A 20,821-nucleotide genomic window follows, 5' to 3' on the forward strand; every position below is an offset into this window, starting at 1 on the left:
AATCACCCAAGTGAGAATTGCTGCCTTATCAAGTGAGTTTTATTGCAGTGGTTTTCATCCTGGGTTACAAATTATAATAATCTAGTAAGCTTTTTTTTTAACATCTTACTTTGAAATAATTTCATGTACATTTGATAATACTTGCCAGATGTACTTTTTCCATCTTTTTCTCCATATATGCATAGATACTTTTTCTGGATCATTTGGGAATATGTTGCAGACAGGATATTCCCTCACCCCCTAATATTCAGTGTGCATTTCCTAGGAACACGGATATTCTCTTACATATTCACAGTATGAGTAACAAAAACAGGGACTTTCAGAGTAATACAATATTACTATTCAATCCAGGGTCCCTATTCAAGTTTTGCCAATTAAATATCCCCAGAAATGACAGTTTTTTCACAGTCCAGGCTCCAGTGAAGGACACACACTGTATTTTGTCCCATATTCCTTTCGTCTATAGAGCAGTTCCTCAGCCTTTCATTGGGTTTTATAACCTCAATATTTTTCAAGAGTACAGCCTCCTTTTTCGGTAGAATGGCTCTCAGTTTGGATGTGTGCGATATCTCCTCATGATTAGATTCAGCGTGTGCAATTTGGGCAGGAACATTGAGTAAAAACGCTGTGAGCTTCTCCTCAGGAACCACAGGACATAATCCCTTTATTGGTGATATCGACACTCATCATTTGGTTAAGGTGGTTATTAGTTGCCTAGGGCTGCCATAACAAATTACCAGAAACTGGGCGGCGTGAAACAACAGAAAAGCCTTCTCTCACAGTGTGGAGGCCAGAGTCCAAAATCAAGGCGCTGTCAGGGCCGTACACCCTCTGGAGGGTCTGGGGTACGATCCTTCCTTGCATCTTCCTGCTTCTGGGGACTGTCGGCGTTTCTCATGGCTGCCTCACACCAGTCTCTGCTTCTATCTTCGCATGCATGGCCTTCTCTTCCTGCTTTTTGTCCATGCCTTCTCCTCTTCTGTCTCTTATAAGGACACTTGTCATTGGATTTAGGGCCTCAGTAATCCAGGATGATTTCATCTTGAGATCTTTAAACTAATTATATCTTCAAAGACTCTTGTTCCAAATAAGGTCACATTCACAGATCCTGGGGTTAGGACGTGGATGTATCTTTTGGGGGCTACCATTCAAGCTAGTACAGTGGGGCCTGCCAGCCTTTTTCACTGTAAAGTTACTATTTTCCCTTTGTCATTAAGAAGTAATTTATGGGGAGATACTTGAGACGATGTAAATAATGTATTCCTCACAAACTCTCACCCATTGGTTTTAACATCTATTCATGATTCTTGCTCAACTGGTGATTTTTAAATTCCATTATTCCTTCTACATTTATTAGTTGGCATTCTATTGTAAGAGCTTTTCTCTCCTTCCTTCCTCCTTCTCTCCCTCCCTTCCTTCTTTCCTTCCTCCTTTCTTTATATCAATATAGACTTATTTTATTCAATGGGTTATAATTTACTATTGTTATTTTATTTTCACATTCAAGTTTTCCCAGATGTGGCCAGCAAGAGCCCCATCAATCAGGCTTCTGTGTTCTTTGACATGATTCAGATCATTCTTTGAGCAATTTTCTACTTTCTGGCACCAGAAAATGTTCTAAGTTCATCTTACAAGTTTTCCCCATCCCAACTCTAGAATGAGCCATTCGGCAAGGATCCTTTCTTTCTTTTAGTGGAGAATGATATTTAGAAACCAAGATATGGGTGTCTAAGAAGCTTTTTAAATAAAAAATTTTAAGCCTCACTTTCAGAAATTGTAATTCACAAGTCCTGGGGTGGGGCCCAGAAGTGTGTGTGTGTGTAACATTTCAGGTAGTTCTGTTGCACAGCAGTGTGTGGGAACTACTGCTCCATTGCATTTAAACCAGGATTTAGTTTACATTTTTCAGAGCACATTTTTTATCTAAAGGGACAAATAATTGCCTCATATCTTAATTACTAGATACCAGAAAACTAAGCAAGATAAAACCTACAATATCTGAAAAAACGTACTAGATATCAGATGTCAGTGATGAATATCTAAGGTAGAAAATGTCTTCCAGAATGTAAAATAATTATTGATTACAAAATCAACTTAGATTCAAGTCTAGATACAATTATAATCTCAATCGAAAAAGAAAGTAGAAATTTTACTTCTAAATTGCATCCCTCTGACTATAATCTCTCTCTCTCTCATACGCACACACAAAAGAATACATCACTTTTTAGGAAGGGGTGCAGGGAACACAAGAGTTTTCACAATGGAATAGAAAAGTCATCTATTTCAATATCCGTTGCTTGACTATCTTCAATAATAGATAACTCAGAGGAGGAACAAAATTACTTCAGTGAAGCCAACTGTGCTGTTGAATAGCTATATTACATTTTGGTATTGAATGTGAAAAAGCATTTTTTCCCCATATGAAATTTGGGTTAATCTTTTTTTATTTCTTAAAAAAATAAGAGCATTCCAGGGAACTAACATTTATATCTTGAGGACGAATTTCTCGTTCTGTCTACAGATGATCAGGATGTATACCGAAACTTTGGGTCTGTAACTTCCCCTTAGTAAAAAGGAATACAGTATAGCTCCTCTTTCAGATAGCAGCACTTTTTTTCCCCCCTGATAATCACTGAGATAAATTAGAAGAAAATGCCCCATGGGAGTAAGAATTGTAATTCTTATTATTAACAAATAATAGCAGTTGTCATTTTTAAGTACGTACCAGGAATTTTACGTATCATCTCTGTTTTACAAATAAAGAAAATAAGTGCAGAGCAATGAAATAATTTGTCCAAGGTCACATAGCTAGGAAGAGGCCAAGCCAGGACTCAAGCCTAGTCAGGATGGGCGAGCATATGCTCGGTAACAAACAACCATCAGATCTCAGCAGCTTATAATAACAAAGGCACAGCTCGTGCTAGAGGAGCACGGTTGGTTGGCTGTGGCTCTACTCAGTTTCATCTTCAACCTTGAACCCAGGCTGACAGTGACGCCTCTGTTTGGAACCCTGCTTGCAGTTGTATGGGAAAAGAGAGCATGGCGAACCACATACTGGCTTTGAACACTTCTACCTGACAGGAGGAACAAAATGGCTTCAGTGCAGCTAACCATAGTGTTAAACAACTATGTCCCATTTTGGTACTGAACATTGTTTGGTATTTTGCATTTCAAAAGCCAGAGCAAGTTATGGCCAAACCTGAAGTCAGTGAGGTGGGGAAGAAAAATCCTCGCCCAAGGAGGGGCAACAAACACTCGCGAACAGTAACCAGCCTACCACAGACTGGTGTTCGCACGGCGTGATTTAACCCGTAGCCAGGGCAGCAGTCTGCTGGGCTCAGTGATTGGTCCATGTTGGTCCAATCAGAGTGAAGCAAAGACGGTTGTTTGATGGTTGGGGGAGGAGTTGACCTTGCTCTTTCGCTCCGAGGGAGCTGCTGCAGCCATTTTTCTGCCACAAGGTAAGAAGTGTGACCAGAAGGTTGATACGTGCAGCAAGGCAAAGTCGAGAGAAATGGAGCCCCAGCACTCAGGACCCCATGAATCTCTGGAATAGCTCGCCCTGAAGGTGGTCCAGCCTCTGAACTTTCCAATGATAGATCTCAATCAATTCGCTTAGGTTAAACTAGTTTAAGTAAGAGCTTTTATTACTTCTAATTCGAACTGATAATCTTAAAATTCAAGGCCCAGCAAAGTCCTAAACTGCCTTAGAAGAGGCACGTATGTATGTATGTATGTATAATATGCTTAATTTTCTGTAAAAATAATGTAGCAACATTATGAAAATTTTGAAAAATAAGGAAATGATCCATAATCATACTATCCTCAAATAGCAACTCCTTAATCAGGTCTGCATATGTCCTTCTAGTCCCCCCGCCGTGTGCATTTATTTTTACATAGGTTGTATCAAAGCACACAAATAATTTTGTGTCCTGACCTTTTCACTTACATGTACATTTGAATTCTTTCCCCACATTGCTACATAATATTCTAAGGATCACTGGCATAGCAGCAAAATATTCTAGCAATCAGCTATAATACAGTGTAGGTGAAAATTTTCCCTAATTTTGGACAATTAGTTTGCTTCCAGTTTTTTACTTTATAGGTAACAGTGCCATCTATGTATAAATAGATGTGCATGAAGAAAACTGGAAGGGCATACACAAAACGTGATACCAGTGGATGCTTTTGTTCAGGCCTCTCTGCCCTGTGGACCATAAGGTGATGAAACTCACAGAATTAGGCAGGGGTTGGGCTCTGCCTACTGTAAGTCATTGTTCGAGATACCCATGTATGCAAATCTGGCAGTATTTATTGTGCTAGGTTAAAAAAATGGCACAAACCCCTTGAAATTTTTGTTGGAATAAAGAATTCTGATGTGGAATGATATTTGGAATAATTGGTTAAAATTCCAAAGACAATAACTTCTAGGTGGAAGCTAGTAGGCTAGGGAGACTTGCCAACACATTGGGAATAACAAGTCAGAAGGAAATGCTGCTGAGATGTATCAATAAAGATTATAGGGAAAAATAATCTTTTCGTACTGAGGTCCTCCACTGGCATGAACTGCTCATGCAACTCTGTTTGGCCACTGTCCTCTGGGGAGCTTATGCCGAAGGGAGGCAGCTCTTTACTGTCCCCTGAGAGTCTGTTTACTGCCCTGCATGAGTCAGATGGCTCTGCTGGCCTGACCTGCTCACTGGCCTCTGATGGCTGTCTATCGCTGGTCCAGCATCTCCCAGGAGCTCCACAGCTTGAGCACTTTCCAGTGAACTTGGGATAATATTTCCCTTGCTAGCTTGAGATTCATTTAGATTTATATCTTTTTGTTATAAATAATTAAAAGGGCTGCTGTGGTTACTCAAGAGTAGTGTCCAGGCAGTTCTCCAAATCTATTTATCTTTCTCAGACTCATTTAGAACCTGGAAGACCTGCAGACCCTCGACTGGATGTTGAACTTTTTCGCCCTGCTAATCTTGGTCTGGAGGTACAGGGCTACAGCTATAGATCTTGACACCTGTTTCTCAGTCCAGGTCCCCAACACAATTTCTTGACAACTATATTAGCAAAAGCATTTAACCTGTGCCCATAGGGGCACTAAAAGCAGAGCCAGGTAATTTGTTGAGTGGATCTGATTTCCTAAATTAGGAAATCCTTCTTTGGCAGAGTGTGGGCTGGCTTGGGACAAAGCGGTTTTATGTAGTGGAGCCAAAGAAGTGCATATTATAACTTCTGAACAGAGAGCAAAAAATGGGCCTAGATCTTCAAAGGAAACCTAGTAAGAAAGTATCTGCTAATAGCAAAGTTGGTCAAGCAGGGGCTCACAGGGAGAGGCTGCGGCATCTTCTCAGAGCCGATGTGAGTGTGGTTGACCCAGAAGTGAGAGGATCTGTAGCTCCCAGGAACTGGGGGAAAGGATGAGGACTACCAACAACAATCAGGCTGGGAGACCGTCAGACAAATGCCATCCCTACTTGCAACCTGTACATAATCACTGCACAAATGAGCAACTGGTGCAGTTTCTTTGACTGAAATGACTAATAACATATATCTTTGGCTAAACTCCATTCAAAGAATACAGAGAAATAGCAACTATCTTTTATTATGAACTTTAAAATGTTTTAATTTTCAACTAGTGGTTTTTAGTATTACACAATGCCTTAGAGTCTCCTTTTATAGTACTTTTTCCGCCCAAAAACTCCAGTATAATGCCAAGATCATTTATCTCCCATAATTCAAATTCGGGTTATGCCAAAGCCTAATATGGGATTTTGTTTTGATACTTGACCCTGAATAACGAATGTAGACCAACATATCCTTATTCTTTTCCAGCAAATGCTAAACCTTCGAAGCAGCACCACACAGTTCCTGGGTTATAAAGGCTTTGTTCCTCAGATGCTCAGGTCCCCAGAAGGTCAGCTCTCTGGGGCAGGCCAAGCCTGTAGCGTTCACTGGCTTCTCCACAAGCTTAGTAAGTATCCTGCTGGCTCAATGGATAATAAGGGCTAATGGATTTCCTGTATCCTTAGAGCAATATTTACTGAAAAAAAAGAGAGAAAAAGGTTAAGTGGAAGCAGAATAATAAATAAACATTATAGGATGAAAGACCTCAAATGAAGTTCCCATTTAGTGAAATAGGTGCTTAGCACAGAAACAAGGTGTGTAGCTGTTTAAAAAGAAAGAGAAGAAGTAGAAAAGTCTGCAGCAAGTTTTCTCTTTTCAGAATTCCCCAACTACAGTATAATTATTTCAGATTTTCTTAAGGGTTTTTCTCTGGACTCTCCAATTCCCCTTTGAGGACCATCACTAAAGGGTGGATCTGGCACTTCTGCTTTATGAAGTAGCCCTGGTACCTCACCTCATGGAGATGAAATTCTCTGGCTTTAAGTTCCCATTTGGTCATAGCCCCACGCACATCAAGTCTGACAGGCCATTTATTGCTTTTGGCAGCAGAGTGAGGTCTGTGCACAAGAATGGCTGATGAGGGAAACTCTGCAGAAGGATTCAGGAGTAAGAGCAGCCTGGACTGGTTGGGAAAGGGCAGCTCAGGGAGCTGGTGCCCTGGATGCCTGCTAACAGGGATAGCAACTCAGAGAGCTACTGCTAACCCACGAGGGGCCCCAATGGCACGTCCTCCTCCCCCACTTTCTGAGGGAGCCATTACTCTCATGCATTCTTTAGGTCCTCAACCCCACCCATTGCTTACCCAAGAAATACTCTGTAAAGACGAAGGGCAGACCTTGAGAATCATCAAGAATAACTTGGTACACAGAGAAAAGCAGTCACATTACACTGCAATTACTCAGGGAGCACAGAGTCTGAGGTCTTTGGTTTCATTTCTGGATGAAAAATTTACTTTAAGGTAGAAATATACTTGACATCTTTAATCAGTCCCGTGTAAAATGGGCATACTTGCATTCATTTATGCCACACAGATGTTATAAGGATTAGTTAATGCTTTTAAAGTGTGGCCTTCAAATCAAAATTATTTCAACTTGAACCGAATGGAGGCTTTTTAAAATAACAGGCACATATTCCTGTATATGTTAAATACTAAGGAATTTCCTGTTTTTCTCTGCTAAAAGTTAAAAACACTAAGCAGTAAGTTTTCAACCCTACTGTGTAACTGCAGTTATTTATTGCTGAAACAGCATATCATGTAAATACTGTAAGACTTAGTAATTCCTTGCAGAATCTGATTCATCAGGGAAAAGTACTCTTGGGCTATTTTAAGCACCTAGGTACATGTTCTCTGCGCCAGTCGACTGTCATAGCAACTGATCTACCACAGAGAAGCAGGGAAGTGCCTTAAGTCAGAAGTGCTTTTCCTTCCCTTTCGTTTGGGAATCTTTCCTCGGCTCTTAGAATGGAATTTCATGACTCAGAGACCGATCATGGAAAATTTCACTTAATGAACGATAATTCTGTGGCAGCTTTAAATTTCTGAAGTGCTAGATTTAATGGATGCTCACATGCTACGGTGTAGCTCCTTAGTTTGGGAGAACGTGCAGAACACTAGAAAACCATGACAGATGAATGGGAACAATGAACCCTGTGAGTTTGCGTAAATGTACCCAGAAAATTCAGATTGAAAGAATCCAGTTCAATCAGAAATTTAAGGCTCATCTAGATCACCTTAATTTTCATCATTATAGTTAATCTGTTCCACATGGGATTATAACAGCTTTACATATTCCAAAACAGTTCAGCAGACAACCAACCAGTGGCCTGAGAGAGCAGTGTCCCACATTTAGACACCGTCGGAGGGGGAAACAAAAGTTAATTCTTTGGGGGAAAGTTAATTCTTTCAGTGGCTTACCATCAATGAACAATGAAATAATCTGCCAGGTGGAGACTGTGTAATGACTTTTGATTAAGAAAAGTTTAAAAAGGGCTCCACTTCAACACTTGAATTTTCTAAAGTCACAAAGTATTTGTATAACTTGGCCATAGATGTTCACCAAATCAAAGCACTAGACTTGGGAAAATATTCAACACTTCACTTTAACTCCTTAAAAAAATGTGGGGAGGGGGTAAAAGAAAGAAAATAACACATCTGATATCACTTATCTGAAACCCTTGAGGTCCAGATGTGATCTGTAAGTTGGGACTTTTTCCATCTTGGATGGATAACAAGGTAAATACACCATATCATACACAAAACTCTGAGTGAGGTCTGGGCAGCACCCCGTAATCAAACAAACTGATTTTTCAGCAGTGCAATGTGTGAACGTTCACACTGATTCTGACCAATGAAGATTAAAAATAGCCTCAAGTCAGTTCAGGGCAGGTGTTGTTGCCAGATGACTTCAGGTCTGGTCAGGCTTTGATGCCAAATGAGTTATGAAAAGTCTTTCATTTATCAGACCTCTTTGGATTTCAAACTTAGTGGATAAGGGATTGTGAGCCTATACTGCTTGATGCAATGACTAACATACTTCTCTCCCTCTCTAGTGAATAAAGCTGAAACTGTGAACTGTTCAAAAAAGAAAATAGGTGATTTGATTTACAACAAGTTAGTAAAGGAAAACAGTAAGATTCGGGAACATCTGCCTTCCAGCAGAATATTCTTTGTGTTTCTAATAAAACCAGGAAGCCAAGTGGATGGAAGAACTGATTTGAGATGTGTGATGCTGATCCTTGTGTTATGTTGGCACAAATATGGGCAATTAGGACACAACTTCACACAACAGTGGGGCAAGAAAGTGAAATAAGGAATAGAGGGATATCTAGCGATAATAGGGTTGATTATGTGACAGGCACATTTATGGCGAAGCAAAGAGGAAGGGATTTGGCATCAATTAACAGACTTCCTGAGTTCAAACCTGACTCCCTTACTTGCTTAACTTATCTAAGCGTCAGTTTCCCCATCTGTGAAATGAAGAGAGTAATATCATAGGGTCTTTTTGGAGGCACCAATAAAATAAAACCTGTAAGACAGCACAGTCCTTGGTGCATGGTTAGGAGTTAAAGTAAAATTAAAAATAAAAAAGTTAACAGTTGTAACTGATGGCAGAGACACAAATATCCCATTCATCTAGCGTGTTTAGTTTGCGTCAGTGGTGTCATGGGATTGTGTATAAACGCCCAATTTTCTCTACCTGCCATACATCTCTGACAGGGCCACTCTTATGAGGAAAAACACCTTTGAGAGATGTCTCTTGAATAGGAATTTGCTTTAGTTATATCTTAACATAAGCAAGAGGCTTTTTTGTTAAAATAACTTACTTCACTGTTCTGGCCCACTGCCCTGAACATTCCACTTTGTTTTGTGTGACAGTGGGTTTTAAGTCAGCCAGTGTACAAGGCCCCAGAATTCTGTTACATCTGGGTTCAGAAAACTATTTACTTTCTTCTATAGTTTTCTGAACTAATCTTATTTCTTGGTTGTCACATCTCATAACTCACAACTGCTATGTATTGAATTTTGGCCTTTCTCTTTCCCCTTCACCATAAAGCTACATCCTTGAAAGACAGGCAGCCCTTTCTTTCTTTTTTTTTCCCCTTAATTTTTCACTGCAAAACTAATTCGCATACTTTGTTGATTTTTTTTTCATCCAAAGGCAAATAACACAGGTGTGTGTGTGTGTGTGTGTGTATATGTGTGTGTATATAGTTCCCCAACTAAAAAGGGGAAATCCGCCATTAACTTCCATAATTTCCTCACCTCCATGCCACTTTACAGAGATAATTGATGTTAACCATAGGCCTGTGTTCTTCCAAACAGCTTTCCATGTATCTACAAACATTCCTATCCTATATGTTAGGGAGAAATTTGTTGTTGATTTGACAAAAATAAAATCATTGTATACACACTGTTCTGCAGCTTGCTTTTTTTCCTGTTTAACCACGTACCACGGACATCTTCTCATAGTGTTGTTGTTCCCATTTTTTTGTAACGAGTTGTGTTCTGTAAGCATAACTGTGTATAGTTATTAACTTATCCCTTCATTCACTGAGTTAATATTTATTGATCATCAAAATGAGGAAAATATGCTAGTTGCTGTGGAAAATGCAAGGATGTAAGAGAGAGTTTTTGCCCTCTGGATTCTTATTATAATCTGGAAAGAGAAATAATACAGGGACGCATATAAGTCCCATATTAAGTAGTACAGAATATGTCAACTTAGATTTTAGTACCACTGTAGGTCAGAGAAAAGTAAAATGACTTTTGGAAGGGCTGACCAGGAAGGTTTTTTTTAGGGGATTTTGGATATAAATTGGGTCTGGAAAGATTGGCTGTATTTCAACTGATGTAAAAAAGGAAGAAAAAATACTTTTAGCCAAATCTCTGAAAGAAGAAATAATGAGGCATGTTTAAAGGAACACCACAATCCAAATGCTTTGATGGTAAAACACTTCTTGATTTCAGAAATATTAAAAGCTGGGGGGAAATGTACAAATTAAATCAAGAAAATACAGTATTTGGTCAATTTGACTGGAATGGCAGATTTCCAGAACGTAGAACTGATAGAGAAATCTGGAAAAGTAAGTAGAAACCAAATCATGGAGAATCTCGAATGGCAGGGGAAATCTGAAATTTGTCTGTTTTGATTCTTGCATATAATTCTCTTCCAGATCTTTCTTTTCTTCTTATCACAAGCTGTTAGAATTTAGGAAGAGACCTGATAAGCTAGTCTTGAAATATAAAAGTTTATATTCTGGAGTCCTTATTAAAGTGATGTCTTTAAAGCTATTGGTCCATTTTGTCAGGCCCTCCCATTACAGACTGTTTTTTTCCATAAAGAGATAAACATTTCATATTAATTTACTCAGGTGCCCAGCACTGTGCCAGACACCAAGATGTCAGTGGTGAACAAGACAGTCTCAGCCTCCCATGCTCATGGCCTGATTGATAGAATTTCTAGTGCCTTCGCCCCACTTCCCAGACACCATCAGTGTCAAATTCTGCTGGCCTGTCACCCATTAAAAATACACATCACCTTGACGTCACCTTCTGCTGCTTTGCCCTTGTTTTTCGTCTGTGGTTATGATTTCCTGCTTGCCCTGCTGAATTCTGATTTCTTGAAAACCCCGTGCCCTTTCTTAACACCTAGGTGACTTTTCCCCACTGTGCTTTTATGTAAAGCAGAACTATTTACAAGGGAAATTTTAGTTGTTACAGCATCTCCGTAATTATTTGCTAAAATAAAAAAAAATTGGTTTTTGGATTTCCTTTATGTTGATGAGGACAACTACAATGAAGATGATGATGAAGCATGGGTGGACTTAGAAATATGCTAAATATCTCCTACAGAAAAGGTCCTATTATAAACACAAATGGAGAAAACTTCTATTTGGGTCTTAGCCTTAGGCATGAAGCTCAGTATACACATTTAGGATTTTTCGTTTTCTTGAGGAGTTAACCCCTTTACTGTTATGAAATGTCCTTCTTCATCCCTGATAATATTCCTTCTGGAAGCTACCTTGTCTGACATTAATATAGCTATTCTAGTAGCCTCCAAGATGGTCCCCAATGATCCCCATCTGGTGTACGCTCTTGTGTAGTCCTCTCTCACATTGTACCAAAATTGGTCCGTGTAACCAATGAAATATGGCAAAAGTGAAGTTATTTCACATCTCAGATTAGGTTATAAAAGACTGTGGCTTCTGTCATAGGCCTTCTTTCTCTCTCTCTCTTTCTCCGATCACTTCCTCTGGGGGACACCATGTCATGAGCAGCCTATAAAGAATTCATATGGTGAGCCATCCCTGATGGCCTAGTAGTTAAAGTTTGGTGTACTCACTTCGGCAGCCCAGGTTCAGGTCCCGGGTGCAGAACCACACCACTCATCTGTCAGTAGCCATGCTGTGGCGGCGGCTCACAGAGAAGAACAAGAAGAATTTACAACTAGAATATACAACTACATACTGGGGCTTTGGGGAGGGGAAAAAAAAAGAGGAAGATTGGCAACAGATATTAGCTCAGGGCAAATCCTAAAAACAAAATCCACATGTTGAGGATCTTCTGAAGCCCCTTGCCACCCACCACATAAGTGGGCCTGGATGCAGACCCTTCAGACCTATCCAAGCCGCATACTTAGACTATGAGAGACTCTGAACAAGAACTCCCAGCTAAGCCACCCCAGATTCCTGGCTCACAGAAACTATGCAACGATAAATGTTTGCTGTTTTTAACTGCTAAATTCAGAGTAATTTGTTATACAACAGTGAATAATTTATACATCTAGCTTTCTTTTGATTGGTATTTTCATGGTGTTTTGAGGGTCCCAAAACCACTCCAAGCTCAGTGATTGGCCAGAAGGACTCACAAGAGTCAAGAGAAGATTATATTCACAGCTAAAGTTTATTATCCTGAAAGATACAGAGTAAAGCAACAGGAAAGATATTTTCTTTGGGCAGAGTCCAGAGAGGTCCAGTACAGGCTTCAGAGTCCTCCTTCATCAGAGGCCACACAGGATGTGCTTTTTCTCTGATAGCAAACTACAGGAACGTGTCTGAAATGTCTCTACCCAGGGAAACCTGTTGGAGTCTCATGTTCAAGGCTTTTTTGGTGTGCTGGTCACATAAGCATATCTTGCTATGCAACCAGCTATGGCAATTAAAACTCAGGACTCCAACAATGGAACCAGGTGCACATCATTAATCTTGATTTTTGTGCAAATCAATGTGATAAGCTGGTATAGCACAACCCACTGCTCCACATCTCCACCTCAAAATCATCAGTCCCTGACATTGGAGGGCATATTCTCAGCGGTTAGCCAAAGGCCAGTCACGGTTCCAGGTTCTTTTAGAGATATTCAAGGAATAAGCAACCAGACCTGCTCTGTTAACTCTTTCCTCATAAAAGGTAGCCAACAGTTAGCATCAGTTGCCAAATATGTGGACGAGCCATCAGAAAATTTCAGCCTCCAAACTTCAAGTCTTCCAGCTTGGGCCCCAAACATTATGAGGCAGAAATAACCATTTCCCTGTCATTACTCTGCAAATAAGCATTACTCTTTCAGAACTCCTGACTCACAGAAACCATAAGAAATAAGAAATGATTATTTTTTTAAGTCACCAAGTTTTTGGGGTAGTTTGTTATACAGCAATAGAAGAATAATATAGGGTAATGTTTTCTTATTTCTTTCCAAGTCTGGCAGTTTTTTGTTGGATGCCTGACATGAGTTTTATGTTTAGGGGCACTAGATTTTGTTGTATTTCATTAAATAGTGTTAGATTTTGTTCACTGCTAGCTAAATCACCAGGAATTAGGATCCTTTGTAGGATTCTTTTCAGGATTGCTTTTAAGTTTGTTAGGGTAAGTCCAGAGCAACCTTTAGCTTAGGGCTAATTTATCTCCACTATTAAGCTGATAACTATCTCAATGCTATTTCAGGGATTGGCAAACATTTTTGGTAAGAGTCCGTATAGTAAATAGTTTAGGCTTTGCAGGCCTCATATAGTCTCTGTTGCATATTTTTCTTTAGTTTTACAATTCTTTAAAAATATAAAAATCATTCTCAGTTTGAAAACCCAAATTCAAACCCAAATCTGTGGGCTGAATTTGGCCTGTGGGCTGTAGTTGGCCAAGCCCTCCCCTATCCAGTGTCTTTATCATGAAGAGGTGTTTCCACTCTGGCTGACATGAACATGAACTATTCCCACCCCTGCATGAATTCCAAACACTTTTCTGCCTATTCATTCTCATGCTTCTGTTCCAGCCCTGGCTGGTTTCCTCTTAGGCGTGTCATATTAGCACTCAATCAAAGACATGAAATTCTCTTTAAATTTCCAGGACCCCATCTCTCTCTGTGTAGCTCCCTCCTCTCTGGCACTCGGTTCTACAAATCCTGGCCACTGTGCCCTCTCTGAACTCTGATCTCTCTCCTTTCCACTCAGCAAGACTGTAGGTTCTGTGTGGTTTCCCCATTCCTGTGTTGCAGCCTGGAAATGGCCTCTAGGAAATAAACTGGTTCAAGCCCATGAGTCATCTCCTCTCAGGGGTCACAGTCCTATGCTGCTTGTTTTTCAATTTTTGGAAAACCATTGTTTCATATGCCTTGTTTTGTTTTCTACCTGTTTCAGGCAGGAGGTTAAATTCAGTCCCTTTTACTCCATCTTGGAAAGAATCTCTATTCATTCTTTTCTTTTTTTTTTTTTCCTGCTTTATCTCCCCAAATCCCCCGCAGTACATAGTTGTATATGTTAGTTGCAGGTCCTTCTAGTTGTGGCATGTGGGACGCCACCTCAATGTGGCCTGACGAGCGGCGCCATGTCTGTGCCCAGGGTCCGAACCCGGCGAAACCCTGGGCCGCCTGAGCGGAGCACGCGATCTTAACCACTCGCCCACGGGGCCGGCCCCTCTATTCATTCCTGAATTTAGTTATTATCAGTGGTCATGCTTTTATTTGCTTATATATACTTACTCCTATGTGTTGGTTTCTATTTATATTGAACATACATTTCTAATAGAAACTATTTAGTTCTATTTAATGTTTTCCTTGTGAAACCGCACCATTTCCACACTCATGCAGATCGTCATAAATTCCACTAATAAAAGCTGTGTGTCAGTGACCATAGCCTTATAGGATTTCTAGTTGAGATAAACCTTACATGATCTAGTTGATCTCAGTCCAACTCTACCTTTACAGAATTCCCTTTATGGAATTTTCCTCTTCAACGTCCTTAGTAGTAAACATGTAATTTTGAGGAACATACTCTACTTTTTAAGATAGCCTGTTTCATTGTTGGACAGCAAATAATTGTCAGAAAATATACATTATAATGAGCTAAAATGTAATGCCTTATAACGTTGACTTTTTAGTTCTTATTGAATTTATGTTTAACCTAAATCCAGAGAACCTTTCTTACCCAAACCTTTTAACCTTGTCGTGCATTATTGATTCAGTCTACAAATACATATCGTGCTAGGCTCTGTGCTGAGCTTGGGGTTTTGGACATGATAAAAAGAAGGCAGTGTCCAGGCCTCATGCGTCTTCCAGTTGGGTGGGGGAGTTAGAGAGTAATCAAAGAAATTAACATGCAAATGTGAGTAAAATTATGTGTGACATGTGCCATGAAGAAGCATGGTATGATGCCACTATATAAGGCAGGATTTGACCTGATCAAGGAAATTAGGGAGGACATTCTTGGGGACGTATGAGTTGAGATCCGCAAAGCAGGAGATAATCAGACAAGAAAGACAAGAGCTTCCAGAAAGAGGGAACAGCCCAGGTAAAGTTACTGGGGCAAGAAAAGAGCAATTGATTTTAAATTGAAATGTAGGACTTTCAGAAAACCCTCTCTCTCTTTTTTTTTTTGGTGAGGAAGATTGGCCCTGAGCTAACATCTGTTGCCAGTCTGCCTCTTTTTTTTTTTGCTCTCCAAAGCCCCAGTACATAGTTGTATATCCTAGTTGTAGGTCATTCTAAGAGTCTTCTATGTGGGATGCTGCCACAGCATGGCTTGATGAGCAGTGTGTAGGTCTGTGCCCAGAATCTGAACAGGCGAACCCTGGGCTGTTGAAGCAGAACGCATGAACTTAACCACTCAGCCATGGGACCAACCCCTAGAAAATCCTCTCGTATACTCTACTCACTCATTAAATACACCCAATCTCAGAAATATCACTATATTACCAAAAATACATTTCTGACATTTTGGGCATACTTGTAGGGAGGCAGATTTTATTTCAGTGTAGGGTAGTACTGTGGATGGCCCTTGGAGTATTATTGTCCCCATGTGTGGCTTTTTGGGGCCTGAAGCTTATATATTTTGGAGGCCCTCTTTAAGACAAGAAATACAAATGATGGATACAAAGTTAAGCAGAGGGCTTGGGAGAGGCCCTTGCAAGTGAGAGGCCCTCACTCTGATGCTTTGTTAGTTTCAGGGTCAATCTCAGTCCTCCTTTGGGGTATTCAGACAAAGAGTGCATGACCATTTATTGGTAATGTTATCACAGGAGTTCAGATGTGGTGTAGAAATCTGGACTTGATAGACATCTAAGTTTCCTCCAAATGCAAAGATGTTCTGTTTACCAGGCTTAAGTTTGAGAATTGAATAGGTCAAAGTTTGACTCTTTAATCTTCACTCCCAAGCTGGTATAGAGAATGAGTTGTCTGATGGTTTAACAATGGTGTGGTGTTTGGGACTCAGTGGGCGGGGGTGGGTGTGGGTGTGTATCTTTTTCTTTTTTTTTGAGGAAGATTAGCCCTGAGCTAACATCTGTGCACATCTTCCTCCACTTTATATGTGGGACGCCTGCCATAGTATGGCTTGACAAGCAGTGAGTAGGTCTGTACCTGGGATCTGAACCGAGAGACCCTAGGCTGCCAAAGCGGAATGTGTGAACCCAACCTGCTGCGTGCGCCACCAGGCCGGCTCTGGGTGTGTATCTTTCAGGTTCTGAATTAAATGATTCTGAAAGTTAAATGTCTAGCTTCAACCCCTAGCCAGTTGTTTTCTTCTAGCCCTCCAATCTCAAGCCATAGAATCTGAGCTAAAAAGTCTTCTGAATCAAAGCCTGGGTTTGATTCATGTGCTAACCAGTGCTTGTCCATGGACAATATGTCAGGAACGGCTCCGAGCCAGATCTCCACCCTCCACCCCCACTGTTCACCTCATACCCGATTCTGCCGGCCAGAGGAGTCTTGAGGAGAGGGGAGGGATGCTTCGGTGCATGTCCATCATCCCTGCTGCATGCACCTCCTGCACCATTGTCAGAAGGGAAGGAGGGCACATTACAAACAAAGACTGCCACCCGCTCTCGTACAAACAGAGGCAAGAACAGAACCCTCAGAGTCAATTATGCTCTGAATCATTATTGTAAAACAGGAATAAAACTAACAACAACAAAATAATAACAGCAGCGCTGTGACTGAGTGCTTTTGCATCCCCAGGTAGTTGTCTGGGCAGATCATAAAGCTCCTAGCAAACTTTAATTAGAGCTCAGAGGCGGGTGAGTTACATGGCTAAAGTTCCTGCCATTCTGGTCGCCAGAGAAATAAAATCATGTGGGGTTAAGTGGTCAATTTGTGGACACCTGGTCATGCTCATCTACAATTGCTCATCCAGTCTGTCAGGTTTTCTGGAATCTGACTTGCTAGCAGCTCTGCCAGGCCCTGTGTCCTTGCTTGCACGTGCTCAGGTTTGGAGCTAATATGTTAATAATGTCAGCTTGTTGCCCCAGGGCTTGGCCAGCAAAGTCTGGACCTGTTGCTTTTTTTGGAGTAAGTCTGCAAAGGACATCTCTGAGCCCAGGAATAAGAGTCCTGGAGCCAGGTACAATCTGTCTGAGCACCTGCCAGGCATGAAGTGGAAACAAGGACAGTGTTTTTCAATAGAAGATAATTGACTGGGAATGGATCTATGTTGGTTTAAGTTTTTCTACTTTAGTGACTAGGAACAGTTATAAAACATATTTTTGTTGTTTATGTATTCTTAGAAACTGCCACCACTTCTAAGAAGACAGGAACATTTTAGGGTTAGTAGGGAAATAAAAAATACAGTCCCCTTGAAGATATTCCAAGACTTGGAAGTTTCCGTTCTGTATGTCCGATACCCCACAAGACTTCTGGGGTGTCTTTGTTTTGTGCCCTATGAGGATAGAGCAGTTCTGTCTCAGCAGGGGCTCCGGGACCAATGGTGGGGGAGTGGGTTTGCTCACCCTGGATTCAGTCTCGGCTGATAAGGAATTTCTCAAACATCCACAGTTTCCATTAATATTATCCAATCACCCCATGTTGATACAAATCTGCTTCAAATCTGTGTCCTTTTTCCTTGTGTATGTACCAACAACTGGGAGAAGGGAGAATATTGTCTTTTATTTATTAGGCTAAGAGTGATTGCCTTTTATTTATCCTAAAACCATACTTTTCAAACTTTAGCACCTTTCATTAGGTCTGGCTCTCTGGGGTTTGAAGAGGCAGCCCCTGTGCACCCAGACTTCATGGTCATAATTTCAAAATCCCTGATTCTATTCCTTCTTGCTCCCTTTTTCCTGGTCCCATCTGTCCTTATTTTTAAGACCCTGCTTTCCCTTTGAATTGTCAATGTCTTTCTCTGGGCCTTTTCTGTTTCTTTGATGTCTTCCTTAAGTCACTGAAATCAGAATTTCACACACTCATCATCTTTCACTGTGGTTTTTGTCCAAGGATACCCTAATGGTTTACTTTTATGTTTTTTTCTTAATGTTTTGTGTATAAAAATTGCCAGCTTATGACTTTTTTTGGTCTCAGTACTAATTGGACTAATGTATTTATTTAGGAAAGAGTTGACAATGACTCCTGGCAATTTTCTTAGATTTTAACTGATAGCTCAGAATCCATCTTCCTGCAGGTGAAACATTTTTCTCCCTTAAATTCTTCATTATTCTTGCACACATGGAAGGTCATTTCTCTTTCTGCCTGCAGGGTCCCGTCATCTCTTCCGTTCTCCTCAATGAGTTGACACTGCACTACCTGGAAAATCTTAATATTAGCAATAATTTACCAACAGCTTAAATAAAAGAGTCAGCCTGAGACGTGGGCTGGGTGAGGGAAGCCTTCAGGAGAGCGTGTGCTGTTCTCTGTTGCAGGTGTCATATTAGGACATGGCACCACAGGGGCAAAAGCTGCTGGGTTAGTGTGTTAGTCTGCTAAGGCTGCCAAACAAAGGACCACTGACTGGGTGGCTTACACAACAGAAATTTGTTTTCCAACAATTCTGGAGGCTAGAAGTCTGAGATCAAGGTGTCAGCAGGGTTGGTTTCCTTTGAGGCCTCTTTCCTTAGCTTGTAGATGGCCCATCTCTCCCTGTCTCTTCACAGTCTCCTCTCTGTGTGTCTGTGTCCTAATTTCTTTTTGTAAAGACATCAGTCACTGCATTAGGGCCCCCTCTAATGACTCATTTTAAATTAACTATCTCTTTAATGACCCTATCTCCAAATACAATCACGTTCTGAGGTACTTGGGGTTAGGATTTCAATATGTAAATTGGGGAGAGGGGAACACAATTCGGCCCATAACAGTAAATCAACAACTCCTCATAGGATGCCAGATTGCCAGCAACCACAGTTAGCTTCAGGACACAGCCCAAACCCTTGAAGTCTGTGCAAAAGCCGGATGATGGAGCCCCATTAGGGTCAGATGTCGCAGACCCCCTCTCACTGTACAACAAACGTAAACAAGCTGCTTATCCTATTGCCCAACTGCAGCAGCCCACGTGTGGAGTAAGTGCCAACCAGAAAACAGCCACACTGCCAGGACAGCTGTGCAGACCACAGCAGGAAGGGAGTCCAGCGCCGAGACGGCAGCAGCAGAACCTTAAAAGGGCAAAGCCGTATTGTCACTTGCCATGTGGTGTCAGCAGAGCAGACGATAACAATACTCCTGACTCAAGAGTAGGGGATGTTACTTTCAACAACCCGTAGTAGAAGGCTGTGGACATTTTCCCATTAAATATAGTGAAAGTTGCTTGGGCATTTGAAGGAGATAAACTTCAGTTATTAGAGTAATTCACCTCTGCAAAATTAAAATTTCCCAGTTCTGCTGGATAAATGCTTCATTCTGTAGATGACAGACAAGGTCCTGCTTGGAATTCATGAAGATTTGCCATAATCTTGAACATGAGCATATGAAAAAGGGCTCTGGGAGCCAGGCTTTTCTGTCCCCACAGTCCTCAGGTTTAGACTTAACGTCCCAGTGAGGCTTACCAAGCAGTCACTGAGATTTGACAACAGTTCGCAAAGATGTTTATCAGACAACTTTTAATTTAAGCCATACCCCCTGTAGTGTGCAGGGAATTACTATTTTAATAACTTCTATAATGCTTTTGTTAATAGTGCAATTGTATGGCCTTGTATTTTGTGTGTTCATGTGTTAAGCATAGTAATATGTTTAGTGGAAACATTTAAAATAGACCATAATTTTTATAACCTTGTTCTGGTGTTTCTTCATGTTTTAGTACACCAGGAACTTCAAAAAGGGAGCGACCCAGGCATTTCTCACTCGGAGAGGCCCTGCACTGGAATGTGCTGTGTGCTCAGCCTCACCCTCCTCTGAATCATCGCCTCCAGTTGGCACTTTACGCCTCTGGCCACCTTCTGTCTCCTAGCATCGTTCTTTATGCAGCTGTCTTATCTGTCTCACAGGACTGTGAGCTTAATTCCCAATGGTCATCCCCGCCATCGTAAAGTACCTAGTCTGTTTTCTACGTGTGAAACCATTTGAGTCTTTCGTACTATTTGTTGCAGATGCCTTCCAAGGTAACCCTCAGAACCCTTCCTTACGCTCAAAGGAAGATCACCCTGAATGCTTTGCTACAGAGTTTGTATAGCTCGCTGCAGTAGGGTGCTGGTAAATGTTTAACGACCAGTCCTGGGGTGGGTGGTGAGAGGCAAGGCCTGATTCATCATGTTTGCTGGTTCTAGAGCTCACTGAATGTGGAGCTGGGATACACACAATGGCTCTTGCTGGCCAATCAGACTTCAGAAGTTTCCGGTTGATCTTGGCTCAGGGCTCCAGGAAGATCAGAAGTGCTATTCTGTAAGGAATGGGGAAGCCCATTGAATCCCTTCTCCACCTGCACAGGCAAGACTGTAGGACATATTCATAGGACTGTCTCACTTTCCTGGTGTGCTCCTCTCAGCCCTCCCCAACTAACTGCACAAGATCTAGACAAACCCTGAAATAGCTTTAAAGTCATGAGCAATGAGTCATAAGATGGATCAGAAGTTTCTTACGGGTCACTAATATGAAGGCAATTCGAAACTCTCAGAATTAGTAATGTATACATACAGGCTGACTTTGGGGCTATAGTTCTTAACACTCCAAATTATTTTTTTTCAAGCATTTGCTCAACTCCCTACCCCTTTGCATACACACATACTCACTTTCTT

The 20,821-nt window shown here is 41.1% G+C and overlaps 2 long non-coding RNA genes across 5 annotated transcripts in view; one reads left to right on the top strand and one right to left on the bottom strand.

The window, feature by feature from the left end:
* The window catches only part of LOC102149599 (uncharacterized), an 81,043-nt gene that overhangs the window by 9,051 nt on the left and 51,171 nt on the right, over window positions 1–20,821 (bottom strand). For 2 of the 3 annotated variants that reach the window (XR_011428572.1, XR_288751.4), the window contains exon 5: window positions 5,700–6,040. The exons of the other annotated variant lie outside the window; for it this stretch is intronic. This is a non-coding gene — a long non-coding RNA (uncharacterized lncRNA). Of the gene's footprint in view, window positions 1–5,699; window positions 6,041–20,821 lie in introns of those variants that run through there. 3 annotated transcript variants of the gene reach the window in all.
* On the top strand, window positions 3,374–9,815 carry LOC111768776 (uncharacterized). 2 transcript variants are annotated; one of them, XR_011428574.1, is made up of 4 exons: window positions 3,415–3,461; window positions 4,106–4,221; window positions 5,833–5,971; window positions 8,455–9,815. It is a non-coding gene; the product is annotated as an uncharacterized lncRNA (long non-coding RNA). The 2 variants fall into 2 exon arrangements; XR_011428573.1 differs by lacking the exon at window positions 4,106–4,221 and having other exon boundaries at window positions 3,374–3,461.

Source organism: Equus caballus, chromosome 18 (genome assembly GCF_041296265.1).
Source record: "Equus caballus isolate H_3958 breed thoroughbred chromosome 18, TB-T2T, whole genome shotgun sequence".
NCBI lineage: Eukaryota > Metazoa > Chordata > Mammalia > Perissodactyla > Equidae > Equus > Equus caballus.